Genomic DNA, 12,630 nt, shown 5'->3' on the forward strand with positions numbered 1-12,630 from the left:
ATCCTTAATATCCTCACATATTGAAAACACTTATACTGACAAAGGAAAAATGTTACAATCAAGTTTGAGTAAACTGATATATAATGAATACAGACCAAAACCTTGGGAAATGTCTGAGAAATAGCTGACAACATGTAGTAGCTCCTGTTCTCTAATGTAAGTTTAAAACATTTCTGACATAGATGGTTTTTCTACTGAAAATTTAGTGTTCTGGGACAATGATTTTTGGTAATGGTAGTGGATGTTCAGTGTAGCCTTTCAAAATAGACAATATGTGCTTTACTTGTTGAGCTGAAGAGAAATGCTTTGTGCCGTTGCTTTACTTATTTATTTTTAAGTATTAAAGAAAGCCTGTATTATATGTTGAATTTAACAGTGATAAAGTTGTCTAGTTGTGTGCATTCTTTGTGCTGAGATTTTGTTGGGTTTGGGGATTTCTTTTTGTGAGTTGACGGGCATTTTGTGTGAGGTTTTTTCTTTTTCTTCCTTTCATAGCGGTTTATATAAATCAGTTCAGAAGAGTAAGGTGCTGGAGAAGATGCCCCACTGGGCTATCCCAGCAGGAGGTTAACTGTGTCCACACAAAATAAAACTTGAAGTATAAATGCATTGTGTTTGTAGGGCACCCATTTATGGCCACTGAATTATTCCTACTCTGAAATCTGACCACTGGGCTCTAACCAAAGCTGAACAAAAAGAAAAGTATTTCTCTTTGCAGTCATTTCTGGCCCCAGAGGTGACTCCAGCTTGTACAGCTGCTCAGGTCAAGTGCTGCCCTCCAGCTTCTCCCCTCAATGGCTGTGATGATCAAGGGCCTGTGTTCTGTACCACATGGTGATGGGACTTACTTTGATTTATCTTTCCTGGGTCATTTTATCTTGAACAGAGTGTCTGGGACGTGGGTTCTTACAGCTCCATGCCTGCAATTGAGGGGGAGGAAGGCAATTTGGTGAGTCAGCCACTTTCTGCCCAGTTTTTATGGATAGGTTTCAGATTTATCAAATGCCCTTTTTTAATGTGTACTTGTGATTTGACATTTAAAGGCCATATTGTCTGAGTTAGGGAAACCACTGGGTACTGGAATGAGAAAAGAGCTGAAAGAAAAATTGATCAGTAATTAGGAAGGTTAATCCACTCATGGCAGAGAGTCTGAGATTTATCCTGATGTACTGCTATTCAGTTTGTGTAACTATAAATAAAGCAAGTTGGAAAAAATATCTCAGAAGTCAGTCCTGGTTACTATGACATGGATTGGGATCATTGGGATCTCAACAGGAATAGATATTTAGCAGAATACAACTTTTATTGGTTATATAAATTCTCTAATTTTATTTCATTCTCATTTTTCAACTACTGAGTATCTGCTGTCTGAGTTGTATCCACATCTTCCTGACCATAACCCCATTAAAAACCATTTTAAAGAGCTAAAAATAGGAGGGAGAGAATATCAAAGACATCCTCCTTCCCTTTGCCTTGTCGAGGAACTATTTCCATTGCAGAGATTAGATTTCAAGCAGAAATGCAGGCATAATTTTTTTAATAATTATTTTCTACAGTTTGAAGTGCTAAATATAAATGTAGAAGTGCATTATGACAAGAATATTTCTTATAAGTATGTCAGAAGTGTATGGTTCTGTATTTGAAATTAAGGTAGCCTTTGGCAAACTGTCTGCATGGCTGTGATAAGGAAACACATGGAAATCTTAGCTGGGTTTACAGACAGTGTGGTCAGATGTGTAAGAAGTCTCTAGCCCACAGACAATACCTTATGGAATTTTCTTACTCTCTTCTTGTTCGTCATTTACTATAGAGTTAAAATGAAAATGAAACATTTAATTGGAACAAAAAAAAAGAAGAGGAAGCCACCACAAACAGCTGATTTTCTCAGGCTCAGTGAGCATCATTAGCAGGATACCTATGGGCCAAAAGCAGGCCAGGAGTGCTGCCTCTGCCAGTCCCTGGTCACCCCATCCCCTCTGTCCCCTTGGACTCTTGCATGCCATTGGCTTGGGGACAGTGCTTGGGGTGCCTGGGGGCTGCAGGGCTGCTGCCAGAGGTGCTTGTCATTGGCACTCTCAAAATTAAGCTGAGACACTAATGGTTTGCCTTATTCTCTGCCAGCCTCTTTGTTTTCTGACCAGGGAACAGGTTTCTTTAGGTCCTCTGTTCATTCTCAGTCCAGAAATAGATTTTATATTCAGGGGCAGGAACTGTTGGGAGATTTCTGTCCCAGTTTTCCCTTGCTTTGTGTCACATTTCATCTGCAGTTAAATTTGAGTGAACTTTAGGTTACTGAGCAGTAAATATAAGTTGGAAAATGCTGATAAACTTAGGTTAGAAAATTATTGTAAACTTCAATGTTTATTTGAGCAAAATGGTATCTTGGCATTGCTAAGCCTTGCAGATGGAGAGTAGAAAGAAAGGGGAGGAAGAGGAGAAGGCATGGTAAAAAACTAAAGGGTTTTGAACTTGAACAGAAGTCCTGGCCTGAAAATGTCTTAAGTGCACAAGGGTTTTACTGTCTCATACATGTTTTATGAAGTAATGCAATTTCTTCGTTCAGATTTTTGAAAGATATTTATGTTTTTGCTTTCTGTAATGATCTTATTAGCTTATGTTGCTTAGGACAGCTAGATATTAGCCATGATGTGGTATATCTCATTTGGTAATAATGATCCTTTTACAGCTCCTAAAGGACATAATTGAATGAAGTATGCTAATTGGAAGCCAGAATAACACATGTCCATAACAATTTCATTTTACCTGTGTGTAAACAAGACTCTAACACAGGGTCAAAACTAGCATAACAGAACTTGTTATAGTCCAGGTTCCGTGGATAAGTAGTGAAAAATGGGGCTGTGATCCAAGTGCACATTCCCAGAGGTGCAGCCTTGGTGGAGGATGAGCAGGAGATGCCCTGTGTCCCTCACAGGCACTGAAGCGTCAGCATTTTGGCAGAGCTCTTTTGCAGAGCCACCAGGAGGGAAAGGAAGGATGCCCAGGGCAGCTGCTGACTTAGCACCCCTTGTTGTGGATTTTATATCTAGAGGGGTGAGTGGCTGAGCCCAAAAGTCTTTGATCTCAGGGAGCCCCAGGAGTGCTGAGTGGGGAATTGTTGTGGTTTAACCCCAGCCAGCAGCTCAGCACCACACAGCTGCTCACTCACTCCATTCCTCTGGGAAGGGGGAGAGAACTGGGAGAGTAACAGGGAGAAAACTCAGATAAGGACAGTTCAATAGGACAGCTGAGATAAGGACAGTTCAATAGGTAAAGCAATGGCTGCACATGCAAGGAAAGCAGAACCATGAATTCATTCCCTCTTTCCCATGGACAGGCAGGTGCCTGAATGTCCTCACTTCCTTCTTCTTCCCCCAGCTCTCTGTGCTAAGAATGACCCCACATGGTCTGGGATATCCCTTGGGTCGCTTGGGGTCAGCTGTCCCAGCTGTGTCCCCTCCCAGCTCCTTGTGCCCCCAGCCCTTTGCTGGTGGGGTGAGGTGAGGGACAGAAAAGGCCTTGGCTCTGTAAGCTCTGCTCAGCAATAACCAAACATCCCTGTGTTACCAACACTGATTCCAGCACAAATCCAAAACACAGCCCATAGTAACTACTGTGGAGAAAACTAACTCTGCACCAGCCCAAACCAGCACCGGTGGGTGTGTGCATGATGCTTTTTCTGTGATGATCTTGGCTGACAAGAGCTCTAGAAGGAGTATAAGAACATACAGACACTATGTTCAACAGTATACAACAGTATAAGAGTATACAGAAACAATGATCAGTAAGCCAGAAGGCGGGGAGTAAAGGAGCTGGAAATAATACCTCTACTTGGAAAGAAACCACTGTAGAAAAAGCAGATATTCTCAAGGCTGGCAGATAAGCACCCACAGGGAATAGCATGTTTGCCAGGTAGTGTGGAAGGATGGAGAGCTCACCAGGGACCAGCTTGATAAAGTGGCAGCAAAACCTGGCAGTCACATCTGTAACTGATGCCAGGGATGTAACTGTGATCCTGGTCCCTTTGAAGAGAACTCCAGTACAAAAATCTCTCTAGCACAGAGTGGATTATTCCTTTCAGCCACTTAGCCACTTTTCCATCCTCCTGAACTGGCTGAAGTCTCAAGCAGAATAATTCCTTGCAGAAAGATGCACAGATTTCACATGGAAACAAAGCAAAGGCCAGACGTTCAGGTGAGGTGGACTGCATGGAAAACACATGGAGCATCGAAGGGGAGGCTGCCACATCTCCACAGGCTTCAGGAGGCAGGAGGATGTGCTGCAAAATGACAGTGCTGGCAAAACCATCTTGAGCAGCACGCCAGTCCTCTTAGCAAAAAGAAAAACAAGAAAACAATCCTCAGTGGGGTCAAGTTAATGACTATACACACTTAAGGGAAGCCTGGAATGCCTTCTCTCCTCTTTGTCAGAAGCCCATAAACTTTAATGGGATAATATTGTTGCTTTCAATTAAATGTATTGTTTGTGTTCTGCACAATCTGCAATGATGTCACTTTTATGGAAAAAATAGACTAAACCTGGTGTATGGAGAGACAAGTTTGCAATTTTCTATCACTTAGGAATCTTTAAAGGAGGCAGAAAGAAAGCAAGAAAACAGAAGTGAGAAATTTTCAGAGTTTACACCAAAATGAAGAAATTAAAATTAATGATTACGCTCATTTACCCCCCAGATACCAAAAAGGACAGGAAATAAAAGAACAGGGAATTGTCCTAGCAGCACAACTTGACCATTTGTGGAAACCTTAGGCCTTGGGATGCTGGTGTCATCAGTTTCTCTTTATAGATGTGAAACCTGAAGTAGAAGTCATGGAGGGAAGAATTGAAGCTCAGTCTTCTGATGACTTTGCATAAGCTGATCTGACAACTGAAAGCTAATAGTTGCAGTAGGAGAAAGTGTAGTCTAGTGGATGTGTGTTGGCAGCATTGGATGGTGGAAACGGAACCAGTTTAGCCATAGGATCAGAGTTAACAGGCCAGGCAGACACTCAGCTGCAGGGAGCAATCAAAGGGAAAAGGTTTCCAAGGTTAAAAATAAATAAATACATAAATCAGTCCTTGAGTGTAATTGCAAGCTAAATACCACTCAGTACTTATAAGTCACAATCAGTGCTTCTAAATGCCACCTTAAGACTGAGTCAAGAGCAGGAAGATGAAGAAAGGTCTCAAAAATTGCCTCAATAACCAGTTCAAAAGACTTCTGTTTGCAGGGCATGGATTCATCTTGCACAGTAGAGAAGCTGATTTGATTTGCATCAAAGTGTGGTGTAAATACAGCGTAAGACAAATGTGAATTCTTAGTGAGGCAAAGAAAAAGGAGAGAAGCTCACGGCACTTGCAATGCTAGAGGGATCTTTCAGGTGATGTGTTCTTTTTAAAGCTTCTTAAGTAAAAGAAAAAACTTAGATTGGTCTTGACTCCTTCTTCACGTCACCCTCATGCACTGCTGGTGTTTGTGGTGTAGGAAGTGATTCAGCTCAGGGGGGTTGTGTGCAGGTGTGCAGGAACAGCACTGCTTTGATTTCATTCTCTGTCCATAACCCTGGAGTGGGGAGGGAATGCCTTCAGGTACACTGACAGCTTCTCCCAAACTTAGTGCTTAGGGGAGACTGACATGATGCCTAATTTCCTCTTTCTAGGCAGTGAAGGTAGATAGCGGCAGAAGAAATTACTGCTTTTGAAGCAAACATCACACATAAATCTAGTGAAACCTGGAGAATTTAGTTGGAATGAATATGTAAATACAGGTGCATAGAGCTATGGTTTGTAGCTGGACCACTGCCAGAAAGTTTCTCAACTACTTTGGGGCATAGGAATTAAAAAGCATTTTAGAAGTTATGAAACACAGTGTTTCCAAGTGAAATATTTCCCCAGGACCTGCTCCACCTTGGTGAAATGGATGCTGTGTTTGGCTTTGGGCATCTTGCTGCGAGTTGCTGTGAGAGCAAGGGGTGCTGTCCTGCATCCTCTGGGAAGTCTTCACCTCTCTGCTGAGACTTGGCTTCACTTACCACTAACTGACTTTCATCATGGAGGGAGAATTGCAGGCAATTTTTAAAGAATTCTGCATAGCTGAATGATAATGAGTGGTTGCTCTATCAAAAGGACAATAATGGACATTTTTGTTGCAATACATATTAGAAAACAATGGAGGAAGCTGGAGGTGCAGTGAACTGGCACTGACGGAGTTGGTTTATAACAGTAGGTGGGCATACTGTTTTTTGGGGTTTTTTTACTGTAAACTGGATTTTTCTTTAACTTCTCCCTTTCAAAGAACATTATATTTTTTCTTCATCAGACATGTGCTAGCGAGCTGTAAAGTTGAATGAAAGAATGACTGGAACAGTTATGGCAAATGTATTTTACCTGATAATAACCCTGATGGTTAAGAGATACAAAAGGCATCGTTGGCTTAGAAAATTGGCATTATGAGATTGTTAATCCTTCACTTGCAGACAGTGCAGCCTAACAAAAAACACACTTGAGAAACCTGGCCTCCCGTTTTGGCTCTGCCCATTGCCTGCTGGTTATCTGTCTCCTTTCTGCTTCCTTATCTGAAATAAGCCCCCAGCCTCAGCCTGCTGCAGAGTGGTTGGATGCCTATATGGCAGAGTCTTCTTGGCACTATTAACCAGCGTATGGCCTCATCTTCATGGGGTGGGAGTTTGGTGTGTCTGGGGAGGGAAAAGAAGCAGCCCCTGATATTCCAGTTTAGCAGCACAGCAGCATTGCCAGGTCGTGGTACTGACACTGCCCTGAGCTGGCCATTAACAGTTTTCCTAAGAGCAATGTGTCTCCTCACCTCCATCCTCCAAAAGTGGCAGGAAAAGTAAGGAATGCACAAGCTGGGAGCTATTTGGAGCCTAACTGCACCAGTTCAAGGACTGTCGATAAAGTAATTGGTGTTCTCAGATGTTTCAGCCAGCTTGGGGGTGCTGCAGTTAAGGGTCAGATCAGATCAGACTTCAGAGGTTGTGTTAGTAGCTCATACAGGTCTAACTGAGCTAGAATACCCTGCATATTTTCTCACTTGACATTTCTTTCAATTTCTAATAAATTTACTCTCATTTCATCTCAGCATGTGTGCAAGGCTGTCCCTGAAATAACTGTTATCCAATGATTTTGGCTTCTGCACCAGCTGCCTGCAGCACAGATTGCCTGATGGCTGTCACCCGTTGTTAGTAGCACACCATGAGCAAAGAGGTGCATTTTGTAGGTCTGTTTTCCAAAAGCCAGGGAAATGATAGAAACCCCTGAGAAATCTAAGTGAGAAAAGGAATGAAAATAAAAAGTAAAACTCCTGCTGCAACCTTTATCTACAAACCATATTGATAGGATTGTATCAGAAATTACAGCATTTCTGTTCTCTCCATTACATTTATGACTGTGTCAGCATTTAGGCAGTAAACCCATATTTTCTGGGCTTGCTATAAAAATTCACACTGAGGTGCACACGTTCTAAACTGTAGCATACTAGGACTCTTATTAAAACCGAAAAAAATATTAATCTCTTCAAAAGTTATTAAAGAAGAATGAAGATTTTACAGGTTGTATGTTGTCATGCTTGCTATCAGCCAAAAGCAGCTGAGTTATCCACTGCAGACTCAGCTTTGCTCACTAGTTCAGCACCACTGCTTACCCACACCTGCTGTGAGTTGTGCATCAGAGCATCTGTGTAGTACCCTGCCTTGCTGCTGTCTCCATTAAAGGAAATGATTAAAAGCACAGTGTATTTTTGGTGAGAAAATCTGGTTGATATCACCCCCTTGTATGAGTGGAATGGGGTTCGTTTTCTATTGTCTTCTTGTAAGAATCTTATTTATTAGCTGTGTTATGTGTAGGCAGCTGCAGTACAAGCCTGATGCAGTTCTCCTGGGGTCATTCAGCATATGTGCTGGCTGTCCTGACCTCGGTGCTGGGTCCAGGATGTGGTCACTTACTGGAGCTCAGGCATTTGGGGAAGAGAGTTTAAGTGTGCAGGTATTTATTGTCATCCTGGCCCCAGAATAAGCTGATAGAAAGTAGGATAAAGTTCTTAAGAAAGAAAGTATTTGTTAAACCAGCCTTCATGATAATAGTTTGAAGAGATTTGTCTCTCTAGTGTTCGAAGTGTATGGAAAGTGGAGTGGAAAAAAATGCCTATGGAAAATGGAGGAAAAAAAATTTTTTTGACAATTCAGCATACATTTACAGATAAATACTTTGGAAGATTCTGAATTGCAACAACTAAGAATAGCAAAATTAAAAGTAGCAAATTAATATGTTGGATCAAGTGTGTATTGATGGCTGTGGATGGAAGTGATAACCTTACCTTATTTTGTAATTCAAACCCTTGGTAGCAAAATCCAGAGCTGTGCAAAACCTGGCATTTGTGTTTTGTAGAAAAATGAGATATTTCAGCATTTTATCTCCCTAAATCTTATCAATTAGTTAAAATATTTAAAAACTTGATTTAGGAAAAATTAAAGTGTTGTCTTCTTTGGCTGTGCTTATGGCTAAATTGGAGCTCCTCCAGCCAAGCTGCTGGCTCTGGTAGCAGCAGTGTGGGTGAACTCAGTCGCTGCTTGTTGACTGATCCTGTCTCCCGTAACACAGACAGATGGCTAGGCAAGGGAAGAAGTGCTGTGGGAAGTTTTTGGTCAGCTCTAGGAGTTGATCCTGTGTGTGTGATAGGAGGATGTTGCTCTTCCAGTCTGCACTTGTGAGAAGCAGCAGCTCACAGTTGAATTCAAAGCAGAATTTCTTCTTGGCATCCCACCCAGAGGAAGCAATTTGATTTGATCCAAAGTACTTGAAACAAGATATTTTGGTCTTGGTTTCCCATAAAAATACACATTAATAAAACCAGTCTTTTCCTAAAGCTGTATTTTTCATGTAGAAATGGATTTGGTAGTTGCAAAAATGTGAAATGATAGTGTCTTGGTAGAGCCTTGCTATTCTCCTGCCTTCTCCTCATGTGTGTAAGTTCTTCAAATGTTTTAGTCTTACCTCCAAATGTTTAAAGATAATTTAATTAGCAGTAAGAGCTTCTCCTATCTAGGAAAATCCCATGCAATTTTATTAAGGGGAAAAATGGAAAAGGATAAAGATCAAGACTATAATTTTTAATTCAGTATTGCACTCTCCAGTGTCTCATTATCCTCCTTGTAAATGATTCATAGCCAATAATTGTCTGTGAAGAACAAATGACTCCCCTATTCCCAAATCTCCCACACTTATCCTTGAGATACCTTTGTTTTGGATTAAGACTTTCCCCTAGAAAGTCTGCACAAATGTCTCTTTCCCCTTGGCTGTTACCAGGCAGAAGACATGAAGCAGCTGAGAATGTTACCTCTGCTCCTTTCCTCAGTCTGGGGGAAACCCTCAAGCAGGGTTTGCACTCAGCAAAGTCCTTGAGAAAGCTCAAGATCAACCTGGGAGCAGATGCCAAAGCACTGTGACCATGGCTGCTCTTCTGCTTTAACACTTGTAACAATCAAACTGCAAGGTGAGCTCTTAAACTCAGCCAGGAAAGGTAGGCTGTGCTTGGTGCTTCTCTCCCATGCAGGGACACTGAGGAAAACAGCCTACTTGTGCACTTGACATCTTGAAAGAGGCCTTTTTTGGAGCATGAAGGATCCTTCTTCTGGTTTTTTTCTGGCACATGGATGCCTAAAATAAATCCTGCTACTCAATCCTTCAGACACTGTGAGGTAAATTTGCTGTGTCCTGGCTCAGCAAGAGTTGATGAGGATTTGTAGAGCAAGAACAGATGGGAACCCTTCCCTAAATCCAGCAAGAAGACTTTTAATGAAGAGCCTTGCAGTCTGTGCCAGGGCTGTTTGTGTCCTGCTTGTTACAAATCACTGTGGGCACGAGCTGCTGCTGCTGCCTGTTGCTCCCCTGACACAGCTTTCCTGGCAGGTGGATGCTTAAAGGAGGGTGGTGGGACTGTGTCTCCAGTTGCTTCAGCAAGACACTGTGGGGAATCCAGTGGTGTGAGGAGCTGTCTGCTCTTAAAATTGCTTAGTGAAGTGTCAGCGTGGGAGAAGAGGGCTGTGGCCATTCTGCAGTGCTACTCTGCTGCCTTAAGGCTCAGACAGTGCTTTTTGGTCCCCTCACATGCTCCCACCCTCTGAGATGGGTTTGCTGCATGATAAATTGCACATCATAAATATTTCTCTCAGTTTGCCTTCTCACTGGAAATTTTATTTCATGCTGTCTTTTCCACACAGATACCAATTCCTCCTCACCCTAACACTCACTTCGACCAACTTTTAGTCTCTCCTCCTGAGGAAGTGTTTCCTTGCTTTATCAGGGACCCTGATTTTTACCCTAGAGTTTTATCCTATATTTATATATATCGACATACATACATGTACATATTATGTATTATATTTTGTGTATATCTCTTTGGAATAACACATTTCTCAGCTTTGGGCCTGATAGTCTCGTATGTGAGTGATCAGGGGCACTGCTGAGCCCACAGTGGTCTTGTATGACCCTGGGAGAGAAGGAGGTGCTGTGGGGGCTCCCATTCTTCTGCCTTAGGAGTGGCTGCAGTGATGCTCTGGATGCCCTGCTCTTCTTACCTGTGAGTGTTGAAATGCACTGCTCAGATTGGCCTTCAAAGCTCTTACTTACAGACTCCTTTGTTCCTGTGCAAATTTGAGATTGTGGCTGAAGAGCAGTGTAGGAAAAACGATAAATACATTTTCTGGGGGTGACAGGAGCTAAGATGTCCATAAAAAGCTTTAAGAACTCCTGCAGGTCTCCTCGAGCAGGCAGGCAAATTACTGCCTCAGACAAATGTCTAGACTGCTCAGTAACTCTTTGTTGAACAGACAAGCCTGAACGAACTGGTGCTATCTTAGGTACACAGTGGAATTTTCCCTTCTTAAAACATTGCTCTTCTGTTAAACTGTTGGAGTCTCCTTCCTCCTGTTACTCAAGACCTTGTGGTGTTCTTTCCTTATTGGAAGTTGCAATGAACTTAAGTAAAGTGTGTTTCCACATAGGTAGGAAATATACTCAAATTATCTTAAATTACACCTTTCTTACTGGAGGGAAAAAAGGGGAGACATATAAAGGCCCTGTGTGCAGAGGTAGACCAGGAATGGGTTTGACTTGGTGTCTGTAGCAACTTGCAAATTAACACTCTGGCATGGGTAGCAATCCCTTAGGATCATGTTCTTGCCTATTGATTCCAGAGATTCTCAGGAAAGGTGTGTGTGAATCAATAAAATTTCCACTGAAAGTTTTCATCTGCAAGTAAAATTTCCATTTAAAATCAAATCTGAGTTTCCAAATGGATACATAGTTGCTCAGTATGTGAGCAGGAGTCTGTTAACTCTCTCTCTCTCTCAGGACAGTGAGTGAAGGAATTTCAATTACAATTCAATTTCTTTCCAAAAGAATCATAAGTTTATTTTAAGTTTGTCTGCGATGTTCATGCTTAGCATACTGAATTGCTCCTCAATGGATTAGTTTATTTTACTTGGAGATCCTCAAAGAATTGTATTAATGGCCATGGAGAAATGCACTGCAGTGGAAGTGTTTACTCAGAAGCTTTATGTGATAGAATAAGATTGTGGAAGAGAAATTCATGTATGTAGGTGCGTCCCCCGTAAATGAGTGTTATCCACGAGTGCACACTTGACTCCATGGAACCAGGAAACTGCTGTGGTAAGAAACTGCTTTGGTGTCTCAACAGGCTGTTGGACATCAAAACAAGTATCTTCGGGATGATCCATGCGTTGCCTTGGCTAATTATGTGAGTTTGTGCCTGGATCTCCCATTCCCCCAGCCAGCATTGCCTGATGACTGATAGTTCATCAGTACTCCTCACGTAGCTCTGTCAACATGCTGCTCAGAATGTGCAGTGAAGATGAGGTCCAGGAGCAGAATGACCTCAATTAACAGATGAAAGGTGTATCAGTGCTAAGGCCGTCCTGGCTTTGCAACTGAAATGATCTTCAAAGCAAAAATTTGCATCCTGTAATTACTGACCAAAACCATAATTCTGTAATTAGTGATGCAGCTCACTCTTCGAGATGATTTCTGCCAACTGCCTGTCTCTGAGCACTCATCCAGCTCACCTCCTGCCCTCCTGCACCAGCTTTGGTATTCCAGGAGCTCCTGCAGCATGTCCCTGCAGCTGCAGGACCCTCATTTCAAAAGCAGCTCAGAAAAAGTGGTGTGGCAGCAGCCTGGGGCTTTGCACTCATTGAATCACCTTTTGTTCCTGCCCAGTGTGTGGTTTCTAATTCCAAATTTATTGGATGCATTGCAAAATTAATTCATTTTTAAACAGAAATGCTAACTTCACTAGACGGCAATAAAAAGCTGTTGCAAATGCACTAATTAGAGATGATCAAGAATGCTGGATATCAGTTTTTCATGTCAATATCTCTGTTTTCATTATAAAAAGATTGTGATTATAGAGTTATCACATTTGTCAGATGTGGTGAGTTTTAATTGTGTCTCATAAAACAGTATTTTGCTTTATTAAAAGAGATGGCCTGAAAGTATGCGTTGTAATTTGTAGATGTTAGGAGCTAGATAATGCATTAATAGTAACATCCTGGTAATGAAAGCATTAAACATAGAATTGTAAGTGGACACAGCATAAAAATT

The sequence above is a fragment of the Lichenostomus cassidix genome, chromosome 6, assembly GCF_008360975.1.
Source record: "Lichenostomus cassidix isolate B80296 chromosome 6, HeHo_3.0, whole genome shotgun sequence".
Taxonomy (NCBI): domain Eukaryota; kingdom Metazoa; phylum Chordata; class Aves; order Passeriformes; family Meliphagidae; genus Lichenostomus; species Lichenostomus cassidix.